Source organism: Hydra viridissima, unplaced genomic scaffold (genome assembly GCF_058129835.1).
Source record: "Hydra viridissima isolate aposymbiotic clone 2 unplaced genomic scaffold, HvirCarnegie_v1 scaffold_21, whole genome shotgun sequence".
In the NCBI taxonomy this organism is placed as follows: Eukaryota; Metazoa; Cnidaria; class Hydrozoa; order Anthoathecata; family Hydridae; genus Hydra; species Hydra viridissima.
The window spans coordinates 880,955-895,938 of record NW_028324320.1 but is presented as its reverse complement, the minus strand read 5'-3'; the positions used below and the strand labels follow the sequence as shown (position 1 = coordinate 895,938).

The 14,984-nt window shown below is 23.0% G+C and overlaps 2 protein-coding genes across 11 annotated transcripts in view; one reads left to right on the top strand and one right to left on the bottom strand.

Moving 5' to 3' along the window:
- LOC149876388 (uncharacterized) overlaps positions 1-14,984 on the bottom strand; it is a 471,199-nt gene that overhangs the window by 123,687 nt on the left and 332,528 nt on the right. Inside the window, exon 6 of one of the 8 annotated variants that reach the window (XR_016448742.1) lies at positions 12,755-12,878. The exons of the other annotated variants lie outside the window; for them this stretch is intronic. The gene's annotated coding sequence lies outside the window, so the exon portion shown is untranslated. Of the gene's footprint in view, positions 1-12,754; positions 12,879-14,984 lie in introns of those variants that run through there. 8 annotated transcript variants of the gene reach the window in all.
- The window catches only part of LOC149876398 (uncharacterized), a 209,502-nt gene that overhangs the window by 138,644 nt on the left and 55,874 nt on the right, over positions 1-14,984 (top strand). The window lies entirely within an intron of this gene.

The following is a 14,984-nucleotide window of genomic DNA, read 5'->3' as shown; positions in this document are numbered from 1 at the left end:
CTATACATGCTAATTTGAATAGATTCTACGAAATTTGTCAATTTAGGAATAAATTCTGTAGGTTGCGGTACTGATATATCATAAGTAAACTTTTTTAAAATATTATATTTTAAACATTCTATTATATAGTCGCATTTACTATTATCTAAATCATTAAAATCGCTATTTTCAAAAGTAATAATGCTTTTGAAACTATAATACATAAAAGATATTAAATCATATTCTAAAGACCTTATTTCGAATTTAGTTTTCATATCATATTCTATATTATAATAATAAAGTATTGTTTTTTTGAATAATAGCAAAGGACAAACAGAAGTAAAATATTTATTGCAGAAATCATATTCATTAGAAAAAGTTAAATCTGTTACTTGTAAGTCTTTTAATATTTCTTCTGTTCTCATAATACTATCTTTAATATGTTTAGCCATATTTTTATGCTCGTATCCATGCTCATCTTCGTAATTACAATTTATATTTGTTATTATTTTGCTATTGCCTCCAAAAGTCATATATATAATATATATTTGATTTTTTTCAACTAATATATATTTCAAAAAAAAAATATAAATAATATTGATTTTTACTTTGTATAGTAAAATAGTAATGAGTAATAATTTAACTGTATATAATAGCTGTAAATCTATAGATAATATTTATTTTTGGCCTATACATGGAAGTAAATTATGGTTTGATATGCATTTGATTACTATAGGTGGCAGTCATGTGGATGCTTTTTTAAATAAATCAAAGTACAAAACAAAAGAAGAATTATTTTTAGAAAAAATAGGCTTAATAGTAAGAAAACAAAATGAAGCTTGCGCGTGGGGAATATTAATGGAAAAATTCTCGCAAAATTATTTACAAATAATATATGGCAGAGAAGTATTTATCCCTGGCACATTATTTTCTTTTCCGCTAACATATAGCGCTGATGGAATAATGTTTGTTAATAGCGGCGCCTCTAATCAAGAAAATTATTTAATTGAAGTTAAAACACCTTATTATAGGCGAATAACAAAAAATAAAAAATATATTCCTAAAGGATATCTTATGCAAATAAATCAAGGTTTATATATGATGCAAAATATAGTTAAAAAAGCAATATATTTAGAGGCTTTTTACGCGCCATGTTTAGCCGTATATAATAATAAGTTTATACTAAATTACAATTCACTACCTTGTATTAAAAAATATAAAAATATAAATAACCCATTAGCTATAGGATTTTTAACTATAACAACTAAAACAGATGATTTGTATATAAAATTAATAAATGATATGGCTGAAAAAACAAACACTAATATGTTAGATATGAGTTGTTTGCAGAAAAATGCTTTAGGTGAAATGAATATAATAATCTGCGAAAATTTAAATAATATAAATTTAAAACATGATATATATGTTTTTTCGAAAAATAATTACGATACTAATATAGAATACGCTATTAATATGTATAATAACTGGCATGAATTAAATAAAAACAATTTACGATTATGTGTTTTATTATATAGCGTATTTATAGACGATACATTAGAAGGAAACAATGAATCAGTTATTAGTTATTTAGATGATGCTAAGAATTTCTGCTTAGAAGCAATAGAATATAGAAAATTAGATATAGAAGAAAGAAAAAAAAAATATTATAATGATTTATAAATACTGGCGCTATAATAATACAAAAATTTCCTCGCTTAGTAGCGCAAGTATAATATATAAGAAAAAAAATATTATAACTATTTATAGTAAAAAATTTTTGACAGGTAAAAAATGTTATAATTATTTATAAAATACCATTACTATCATTAGATGAAGAATTATATAAATTATAATTTATTTCCGCGCTAAGTATTGAAGAATTGTTACCATTACCAGATGCTTTTGATGTTCTTTTTATATATACATTTTCACAAATTAAATTTAAATATATCATTTCTCTGCCTATATTTGTATAACATGTAGGTATAGATATTATATTTTTTCTACATTCATCATTCTTAGGATAAATATCTAAAATTGTGTCTACATCTTTATTAATAATATATTCATACGTAGAATCATTAGTATACATATTAACTCCACTAAATCCAAAAAAATACATATAACATAATGGATATATTTTTGGCTTAGAATTTTCTTGTTTATTCATTTCTTGTATTTTTTTATTCATAGAATTACCTAATATTTTTCCGTTAGAACGTATAACGTCTGTTACAAGATATATAATATCTAATTTATATTTAGCGCAATTATTTTTAAATTTAACTAGTTTTTCTTTTCTTGTTTTTTCATTTTTAATAGAATCATTTATAATAAAAAAAGCTATATTTTCATCACCTCTAATACTATGTTTACCATTAGCAAGTATTAAATAAGTATCTAGATTATCATTTAATTCTTGATTTGTGTTTAGCAATGTATAAGATTTCCATGCTTTTTCTTCTTTTATCATTTTAATTATATTTTCACTTATTTTGGTAATACTTATAAGTATTTTTTCACTCATTTTATTTTATTTAAAATATTTAAAAAAAATTCAAACAGATAAAAAAATTTGCTTATTTTTTTTTCTTTAATAAACTATAATTATAGTATTGATAAATTTTCAATGTTATTTCCACAATTTTCTAATAGAACAAATTATTTAATAATATTAGTATCTATTATATTTATAATAATTATTATTTTTAATATATTTAACATGCGAAATGATATAATGAATATAGAACGCAGTATAGTGCGCGAAGGCGCTGCTTTATTACATAAAGCAGGAGATGTAGAAAAAAGTATATTTGGTTATGGTAATGAACATAAATATCATCGAAATACCGCAGAAGCAGCAAGAAAATTTTCTCACGGTGCGACTTTTAATAATAATGATCGAGGAACAGATAATAATATATTAAATACTACTAGAGATGAAAAAAATGATATTTATATAAAGAATGGTATTACTTCTAATTTAAATAAGAAATATGATATAATGTTGCCTTTATCAGAGCAACATTCAACATACTCTGGCGGGCTAAATAATGGTAATTATTTAGGCGCTTCTACTGATAATTACGGCACTGTAGCTGGTATACATAATCAAATCTCCGAACAAACAAATGTACAATTATTTAAACTTAATAACAATTAAAATTTAAGAATCATAAATATTTTTTTATATTAATATAAACAAGCTATAATACTTTTAAGTTAAGCTTATAATGATTGATTTTTTTAATAATATTAGCGCCTATATAAATATAGTATATATTATAATTTTACTTCTTATACTAGTTTTTATTATAATTATACTAATAATGTTACGCCGCAATAGAGCTCTTAAGGCAAAAATTAAAGATTATGATAATTCTGAGCGTAATAATAAATTATTAGCAGAAATAATAAGCAATCATCAAGCGCTAGATATTAACAGCGCTTTTAACAGAGCAGCAGATAATAGAAATTTATCTAATCCTTCTTATAATAATATTTTGTTTAATACTGCAGCTACGTCTTCAAATAGCAATAATATTCAGGATGATATGTCTCAATTTTATGATGTTAGCAAAGATTTAAGTAATTCTGCTAACGATAATGATTTAATAACAAAAAAAAACCGCGGCGTGAAAAACAGAAATAGAAAAAAGATGATTTCACCTGAAGATTTTGTTGTGACTAATATTCCTTCTGAACATACTTCGGATACTAAGCTGCTTAATAGTGGTATAATTAGAGGTTATGAATAAAATTAAATTTAATAGATTTTTTTACGATATCTAAAGTCTATACAATAAATGTTTAAATCGCTGAATTTTTTGTATGATAATATATTTAAAATTATAATAGCTTTAGCAGTATTAATAATAATAATAGTAATAATTTATCATTTCGTGCTAATAAGCAGAGAAATAAATTATAATTCAAAACATAAACATAATCTTCATCATGAAGAAGAAAAAATTCATTATGATGCTAATCCTATAACTGGTAACGTAGGAGGTATTAGTGATTTTGCGCATAGATTACCTGATGCTCATTATGATTTAAGAACTCATATTCAACACGCTGGTGGCAGTGAAATAACATCTGATCATAATAAAATTCATTCTTATCATAAGTCAAAAATAAAAAGACAAGTAACTGAGGGTGATAATAGTTTTAGTAATGATGAAAGTAATTTATGGGAAGATAGCAGTCCTTTTTCATCGCTGGGTGAAATAGCGCAGTTTAAAGTTCCTTACTCAATAGGAGCAAATAATGTAAATGCTTTAAATGATTTAATGAAAATAATGGAGGCAAAAAATAATATTAGCACATCAGCGATGTACGAACAAGATATGTTAAATTTAAACGATGATGATAATTCTTATAATACTTTGCGCAACAGAAAACCTTATTACAATATAATAAAGCCAGATATAGAGCTTTTTAATAATATTAATCGCCGTCGAAATTAGATTTATTTATAGATATATCAGTTATTTTTTTAAGAACTTGTAATATAATTCTTGGATCTTCTCTATTAAAAATAAAAAACTCATTATTTTCTTTCATATTATTTAATGTTCTTATACAACAAGAAGTTATTTCTGTTGATTCATTTGCATTTATTGTAGAAGTGATATCAATATCTGATGATTTATCTATACAATAAGAACTAAAATGCGAAAATATTGTTGTGTTATTATTTATTTTTTTTCTATCAAAACAAGTAACAAATAATGTTATTATATAGACGTTATTCTTTAATTCTCTTTTAATTGTTATTTTATTTAGTATTTTTTTTTCTAATATACTACATGATAATTGCGTTTCTTCTTCAAATTCACGCAAAGCAGTTTTAATATAGCCGTATTTTTCTAAACTTTCTTCTTTATTTATTCTGCCTTTAGGAAAAGACAGATAAGATTTACAAATACGTTTATTATTTATAATATCAAGAATTGTATATCTATTGATTTTATTATTTAAAATAGCTTCATACAAATCTACAAAATTTTTTTCTATATTTGTTTTAAAAGATGTATTAGTTATATACTTATTTACATTAACATTAACACCCCAAATTATTTTAGTTAAATTTAAACAGTAATTACTCCAATCTTTTAAATTGTCAAAATTAAAGAATATATTTAGTAATTTTTTTTCTAAATTGCTAATAACTTTTCCTAGTGTTCTGCTTATATAAACATAAACATCTTTAGGATTTTTGTATAAAGCTTTATCATTAAGAAATTTTTTAAAATTATATGATGTTTTTTCCTCTATATATATTAAATGTATATCATCACTGTGTTTATTTCCTTTAAGAAATTCACTGTAATCATCACTATCTACAGCAATTATACCAAAAGAATTATAAAATTTTTTTATTAAACAAGAATTATTTTTGTTCATTTTTAACAAAAAATACGATTAATTTGTAATCATTATTAATTAAAAATATAAATATCAAAAAAAAGAATATGTTATATATTTTTATATTATAATATTATTTTATTTTATATATGCACTGAATAGTATGATATTTTTGGATCATATGATGAATCTATAACGCAGTTTAATTTAGAGCATCCATCAAATTCATCTGCATTGTTATTTATTTCTTCTATTTCAATATTTGATTTATCAGGTGTGATAGGCAGAAGATATGCATTTGCATTATCATATTCAAGTTTTATATTTATATAACGACCAGCTTCTAACGAGTTGAAACGTAAAATAATACTATTAACATTAATAGTAGAATATTGCACGTTATTACTATCATTAATAATATCATTCACTCCAACAAATTGACTGTTATTATTATTATATATATTATTAATTGCATCTTTTTCTTCGATTGGAGTTAATGATAAATAAAGTTCTTGCAGATAATCAGCAATTTCACCAACATTATCTCTATTAAATATATTATTTAAACATAATGTTTTTAGCAGAATATTATCACTTTGATAGTTTAATATTTCGCTATTGTTTTTGCATAAGAATATAGATATTATTAAATTATCATTTGATCGTTGTATAGTGAATTTAGATTGATATAAATCATAGAACATTATATTAGAGTCAATATTATTAAATTCACTATTATTTCCAGCTTTTCTAACGCAAAATGGTATACTAGTATAAATGACACCTCCAGTTTTTGTAGATAATAATCTACATGATATAATTCTATAGATATCCTCACTTAGAGCGATGTTTTCATCTATTAACATATCATCATAACATCTATTGCGTAATGTACTTAATCTATCTGACATTTCAATATTTAAGCCCGCTACACTAATTTCTTTCTGATTTTTATCAAAATATATTTCATTTTTTATATCAATATGAGTATTAACATGTTCTGTTAATTTACCGATACATATACCAAATCCTGCTCCATTAACACCTTCTACAGAAATAGACCAATCATTATTATTTTTATTTATTTTTAATATTCTTTTGTATCTTAAATTCATTCTACCTATAATTCTTGGTGTATTAGCATGAACAGTATTTAAACATTCTTTTAATACTTCAGAGTTAAAATCATTATATCTATTTGAATTATTAATATCTATAATTTTTATTATATTATCATCCATCATAATATCGCTCATAAACATGCAATTGTCTTCTTGATAAATAACATCTTGATTTATAATATTATTATTAAAGTCGCCTCCATACATATTATTAAATTGAATATTCTGATTAAAATTATTAGCGGCTGCAATTGGTGGTATAATATTACCATAACTATCAACACTTGGATAGCCGACATTTAATGAGTTATCAGGATCATGAAATATTGCAGTGTTTCTAGCAGATATAGTTTTAATAATATCACAATCTAAATAATTATTTCTAAATTCTGATGCTGTACTTGATGTTTTATTATTATACATATTAGTAGTTTTCAATCCGCTAGAATCATTCTTAACTTTACCAGTATCATCATATAATACATTACATAAAAGAGATGTAAAATTATTTTTATTGTTATAAGCTCTAAGAGTATTTTTATTATATAAACTACTACAATTCACATATAAGACAGGATGATTTTGTCTTGTTTCTGTATTCCATTTAAAGGAATGTTTAGATGACATTAAATCAAATCTATTTTGCGATGAATTAAGTATAGGCATGCCTCCTCTATTTCTATTTTTAGAATAATCTTTAGTGTATAAAATTTCTGTTGATGGAGTTAAATCATAACTACCGTCTGATAAACTAGTTAAAATAGATACTGATGTTAATATATTAAAATTAATATCAGTTGTATACACTGCTAATGGAACTTTATTACAATCAGAATAAACTTGCGTTGTAGAAATATCATTAATTTCATTATATATTTTTTGTACGTTAATATCTGTTACTAAAGTTTCAACTATATCATTATAATAATTAATAGGAATGTGTATACAAGAAATATTTTCATGAGTTTTATCTTCATTTAATTTAGACACATTAACAACAAGTAAATTATCGATTAAGCAGACATATACATTATTATGTCCTGCTTTTAAATCTATTTTAAATACATTATTATAATCTATTAAACCTGTTTCGTCGATTATTGGATATATTTGCTGTGATGTATATGGACCTTTGTTAATATTAGTAGCATATGGCATTTTATTAGTAAATTTGCTAGGATAAATTAAATTAACAGATAATATAGGATTAAATGAAACAGCTATAGTACATATATTATAGTCGATTAATTTAGAATTAACACCATAACAACCTGTTTGATTAGTACTATTAAAGCCTCGCAGTAAAAACATAGTTTCTTCTAATTTAGAATAAGTAAACAATCTATTTATATTAAATGAAAACGAAAAATTCATATAATCATTTTTTAATTTTTTATCTAATGAATTATCTTTTTCTATTGGTATAAAGAAATAATGCCTTCTATCACTTTCAGCATTGCTTCTAACGTTAAACGCTGAAGTTGTTTTTGTTGGGGAATTTCGAGCTTGTATTATTAAACATTCATTTCTTATAGATTTTTCACAACATTCATAAAAAACATTACTACTAATAGCGAATTTTTTAAACGCATTATTTTTCTTACTAGCGGAATTTTTAATAAAAACAGGAGTAAATATTTTACTGTTTGAAAAATCCGATACAAGTTGAGTATTAGACATTAACAATAAAGGTTTAACTGCTTGATTTAAATTATTATTAGCAGGTATAGAAATAATATATGAATTTCTAGTAAGAGAATTTTTTAAATTAGATGGGTAAAAATGATTAGGAAATATTCTATCTATAAAAGGTATATGATTTCGTATTTCATTTAATTTAGCGTGTTTTACTTCATGCATTGCTTTATATAATAAGAAATCATCATTATTATTAACATCAAGATCAATATAATCAATAATACTGTCGCTATATAGCATAATAGGAACATGAGTATTAATATAATGATATAATTTGTAATACCATATAATAATATATTCTATAAATAAATCTGTATTTTTTATAGAATTATTATATATTTCGTTTTCTATAGTAATATTACTAATTAATTCATTTTTTTTCTCCTCCATATTCATATGATCTAAAACACGAGATATAATGGCTATAAGAATAGCCATTTTTACATAATTTTCTAATACTGTTTATAATTAATTCTTCACTATCAATGTTAATATCAGCTACATAAAATAAAGGATTTCTAACGTTTTTATATTTTTCCATGAAAAATTTGCTAATTTCAAATATACCTGTAATTAACATAGTAGTTTCATTTAAAATTTTAAATAATGGAATTGTTATTGTTTTTTCTATTAATTCCATTTTTTCATCTGAATGTTTATTTATAAGTAAAACATATAAATCATTAACATAACCTAAACTGTATGTTAATTTTCTTTCAGTTAAAAAATATTTATCACTTTCTGATACTTCTAAAATAATAGTAGGTAGTTTAGTATCTACGTCGAATATAATACCTTTAAAAATAAAATCTATTTGAATTCCACCTGCAATACTAACACCAATTGAAAATGGTATTGTTTGCATATTATTATTATTATTAATTATATAATTATTATCTATAGTTTTAATACCAATAGCTAATGGAATGCATTTATCATTAATATTTAAATGAATTAAAGAATTTAATGATATTAATGTTGTATAATTATATACTTCTCTGTTTGAACTTAATTTAAGTGTATCTTTTTTATACAAAAAACCATAATAATTATAATTAGTATCATTAACTACATTATTAAAACAATGATCTTGTTGTTGTGATGATGAATAAATTTCGCTGTTTATACTATATCTATTCATATTTCAAACTGTATTTTTTATTAAAAATATATTTTCATTTTAATAAAAAAAATCAAATTTAAATTATAACTTACTATAAAATTTTATTTATATTAAGTCATAATTTGCTTATGACAATCTATACAAGTATATACAGTAAAAAAAGGTTCATCAACTCGTCTTAGCATTTTTTCTTCTATTGTTTGCTTTCCACCGCAATTAGGACATTTACTTTCAGTTGCAGTATTAACAATTTTTTCCTCTAATTTAATTGGATTTAATAATATATCCATTTGCCGCCATTCATCTGGAGAATATTTTAATTTAGAAATATCATATTTTTTTTTTAAAAAATCTATATTATAAGCGCTCCAAACATTAACTAACATTTTATTTTGTTTATTTTTATCTGGATATTTATTAGAAATATTATTATAAAGATTATCAATTATATTATTAATAGCTGCTGTAGGTTTTTGATCTACAAATTTATTTTTTATATCTGCTAAATAATAATTATTTTCATGAAATAAATCAAACATAATTTTTTTAAATTCCATTATTAAATTTTAATTAATAAAATTTAATTCAAATTATAATAATAAAAACAATGATTGTTATTTTTACTGATTCAAGCTATTATAGTTTACGTTTAAAATCTACTTCATGTATGTATATACATAATATAACAGCTAATACTGAAAATGATTTAGTGAAAATAATAACATTCGAATTTAGTAGTTTTAATTCATTTCACGCCGAATTAATAGGCGCTATTAATGTTTTACATTATATTAATGAGCAAAATTATAATAATGATATATTAGTTTTATATTTAGATAATTCAGCTTGCTTAATAATATTAAATACTTTAAATTCTAGCGACAATGAAAAAAAAGCTCAAATTAATTATAGGCAGAAAAATAAATATAGTGCCGAAAATCAAACTATAACTCAATTATTAAATAATTTATCAGCGAAAAATATAAAAATAATTTTAAAACACTCTAAAGCTCACTCTGTTTCGTCTACTTTATTATTATCTAATATAAAAATACATTATAGCAAAAATAGCTTAATTAAAGATAAATTAAATGAACTTAGGAGAAATATAAACTTATATTATAATAATATTTTATTTAAAAATAACGCTGAATTATTATTAGCTAATTTTTACTCTGCTTGTAATGACAAAAGTTCTAGAGAAATATTATATTTTACAGCTTATTATAATAACCGAATTTTATTTAATCATATAGTAGACAGAATAGCTTATAATAATTCGCTTATATATACAACATAAATAAATTGATTTTTTTATAGTAAACAAATATGTCTAATTGTACATTATTAGAAGCCGGTAAACTAATACGGCATGGTGAAGTAGATTTGACTAAACAAAAAAAATTAATACCTATTAACTATATAATAGACTTTATTAAAAATATATTTTTAGATAATTCTATAGATAGATATTTACCTTTTATGTTTTTAAAAGCTTCTACAGGAACAGGTAAAACTACTGATTTTCCTGCTTATTTAAAAAAACATTTCGGTAATATAAGAATAGTTGTAACAGAACCTAGAATTGTTACAGTTGAAGGTTCCGCTAAATATGTATCTAAAGTTTTATTCAATGAAGAAAATGTCGGCAATACAGTAGGATATAGTACAGGTATATCAAAAGTACAACCAAGAGATGCTAATAGTAATTTATTATATATGACGCATACAACATTATATCAAATGTTTCTTTCTGATAATATTGATACAGCTTTACCATATGATATAATAATAATAGATGAAGTTCATGAAATGGACCAAACACAAATAATGCTGCTGCTAAAAATGATAAAAGATTTTATTTATGATAATCATATTCTTAATAATAATATTTCTGCTAAATGCTTGGTAATATTTCAAACTGCCACTATAGATGAAATTAATTTTTGCCGTTGGCTATGTAGCGATATTATAGAATTAAATCCTAAATATAATTTTAATAATCATATTATAGAAGTCAAAGGAAAAAATCTTATAGTAGACTCTATTAAATTAGCCGGCAATATTAGCAATGGTTTAAAAAGCATGGTAGATATTCTTAATAAACATGTATTTCCTGCTAATTTAAACTGTTTAGCGTTTGTAACAGATCAGAATATAATTAATACTATAAAGCAATATGTTTTAACAAGCAAACAGAATTATTCATGCTATTCATTAAGTAAAGTAGAACTTGATAAAAATCCAGATTTAATTAGCAGAATAAACATGGGAAATAAGCCTTATTTAATATTTACTACATCAATAGCGCAAACAGGTATAACAATACCTGATTTAGATATTGTTATAAATGATAATACTATAAAACAATCTATATATTTACCAGTTTTTAATATTAATATTTCTACAGAAATTATAACAACAACTGATACTGATCAGCAACGAAAAGGTCGCGTTGGTCGCACAAAAAACGGTCAGTATGTAAGTATGCTAAACTTGCCTACAGATGATAATACTGATATATACCCACCTGCTTTAACATTCACTAATGATTTATCAATGATATTAGATTGGATTATATATTTAAACAATAAAAAAATGAATACAAACTATATAGATTTATATTCTGCTTGGCCGCGAAATATGATAAATAATGGTATATATAGATTACTATCATTAGGTTTAATAAATAACAAATTAGAAGTTACTAATTTTGGGCGATATATAAAAATGGCAAAGAAAGAAATATACAATATAGACATTGAAGCATTTGTTATACTGTTTATGTCGCAGCAAATATCACCTACTATAGATTCTATAGATATTATATTTGCTTTATGTTTAGCTAATAACGCTGTAATTTTGCAAAAATTATATACTAAAGGCAATGATGGAATTGATTGGGATAAACTTTATAATATTTTTCTACCTGGAATTAAAAGATATAATATATCTAACTCATTTATAGATTTTTGCTTAATTAGGCGCTATTTAGAAAAACTTATTTTTGATGATGAAAACGTTGTTATTAAAGCAAGTACTGAGAAACTTATTGATTTACTTATGAGTTCTCATATGACTAAAATGTCTATAATATATAATAATGCTTTAGTAGATGATTCTAAAAAAACAGAATTAACACCGCTAAATTGCGTTGAATATGGTAATATTGTTGCTAAATTAATATATAATTTAATGCCTAATAATGTTATTACTTTTGATACAAATCTTGGTAAATTTGCGCAAAATTTTAAAAGTGTAATAAAAGGCGGAAATTTAATGAAAAATAGAGATTTAGAGTTTTATGGTGTTTTTCCGAAAAATACTGATACTATAGTTTATTATAAAATGCAGCTAGACTACAAAGAAACAATAAAAGATACTGGTAACAATATAACAGCAAAAAGACAAATAATAATGCCTATGTTGTTGAGATAAATATAAATATAAATATTAATACGTTATTTTTTTTTTATTAATATTAAAGACTATAGTTGTATATATACATTGTCTCTTATATATATTAATGGGCTCAGCTTCATCATCAAGTGTTGATTCACAAGGTATAACAACAGATATAGCAGATTCTATACAAGAAGTTTTAAATCAAGATACTAACACACAACGTATAGATCAAGAGTTAAATATTAAAAATGTAAAAAATGCTATTATAGAAAATGTAAATATGGAGGCGAAAGCAGAAATGATATTTAAAAATTTACATAAACTTAATTATAGTGAAACATTTTTTAATGATGTTAGTTCTGCGGCGGCCTCTAAAATAACAGATAAATTAGGAGGAATAGGCGCTAATATAAGTTTTAACTCTGTAAAAAATTTAGTAAAAAATGAAATAAGTAACAAACAAATATATAGAAATACTCAAAAATTTCTAGAGAGTCAAGATATTACAAATATTATAAATCTTATTGATACTCAGAATATTATATTAAAAAATATTAATTTAACTGCTAGATTAAAAAGTCTTAAAAATTCTATTATTAGTGATTTAGATGGAGCAAACGTAGGGCAAAAAGTAATAAGCAGCTTAGATATAACTAACTCTATGGAAAATAAAGGCGCTTTATCTTTTCTTGATACTTTCGCGACTTCAATTCAAAATGTAGTAATTGTTTTTATTGTAGGCATAATTGTTCTTTTTCTTGCCATATTTCTGTCATAGTGAAATATAATTTATTTATTTTTAATATTTGTATTTTTTTTATTACAAAATAATAAAATTATTATTATGGATGAATCAATATTAATACAGAAAAAAATAAATGATTTAAAGAATTTTTCTCCTTCTGAGCAGTTAAATAAAGAAGATGAAGAAAAATTATTAGACGTTTGTGAGAAATTTAATGAGTCATGGAAATATAGCGGTATATATAGGCGAGTATTCGAAGATGAAAAAAAATTTTTAACTAATGCTTGTAGCTGTATTCATAGCGATAATATATTGCCGCAGTTCTTAAATAAAGAATGTAGAAATAGAGGTTTAAAGCCGCAAAATATGCATGCTAATAATCTTGTAATATGTAACTCGAATAACAATGTACAGAATTCAGATAATGTTATTGAAAGTGGAAATAATATGATTGCTTGCAATTTTACAAATTCTAATATATCGCCTGAAGCTTTTATATATGCCGCTAAAGAAAGCTCATTTTATTTAGCGCCTAGTTGGCTATTTACGATAATGATATTTATTTTTGCTATACTTATTGTTATAATAATATCACCTGAAGCTAAAAACGCCGTAATACTAGCTAAAGATTTTATTTTAAACATCTTAAAACCAAGCTCGAAATAATAGCATATATACAAAATGAGCGAAGAAGTTTCTTTAGTAGATATAATAAAACATAATAATATTCTTCGTAGTCTTTTTATTAAATTAACATCTTTTATACTGCCGCGTAATTTAGCTGAGAGACAGAATTATGATTATGATAATCCAACAGAATATACTGCTTTAGACTTTATAGAAGATTATTGTAGGTTTCTTAGCGAAGATTATCTCCGCAGTACAATAGAACATATATACACTGATAATATAGCTTCTAGTTCTACATTCCCGCAAAACATAGAAAAAGAATATAAAACAAGAATAGAATATTTGCTAGATAATAAAAATCTTTTAATTCAGCTCTTTAAGCAGAAATTAAATGAATATCCTGGCATTATGGTGCAATATATATTTAAACAGCCAAAAATAGAATACTATTGCGGGCTTTTAAACTCTGATAGTAATATTATATCTGCTAAATCATATAATAATTTTAAAGAAGATATAACATCTATACAAGATAAAAATCAATTAAATAATAAATACATTTTAATTGATATGTTAACTAAATCTTTTTCAAAGGCGGCTATATTACATAATTCAACAATTAAAACAATAGCTCTTACAATATTTCCTTCTGCAACTGATTATATTTTTACTATTATTAAGATTTTATTTATATTACTAGTAATAATATTCTTTGTTATTATAATAATATCTTTTTTTAATTAATTTAAAAGAAATTAATATTATAAATTTTTTTGATAAATGGATAAAAAAAGCGATGAAGATTTTTATATTATAGAAAAATGCAAAAAAGATAAATTGAAATTAAAATTTACAAATAATAGCTTTTTTGCTGGAGGGGAAAATAATAATACAGCGGCTTCAAATATAAATA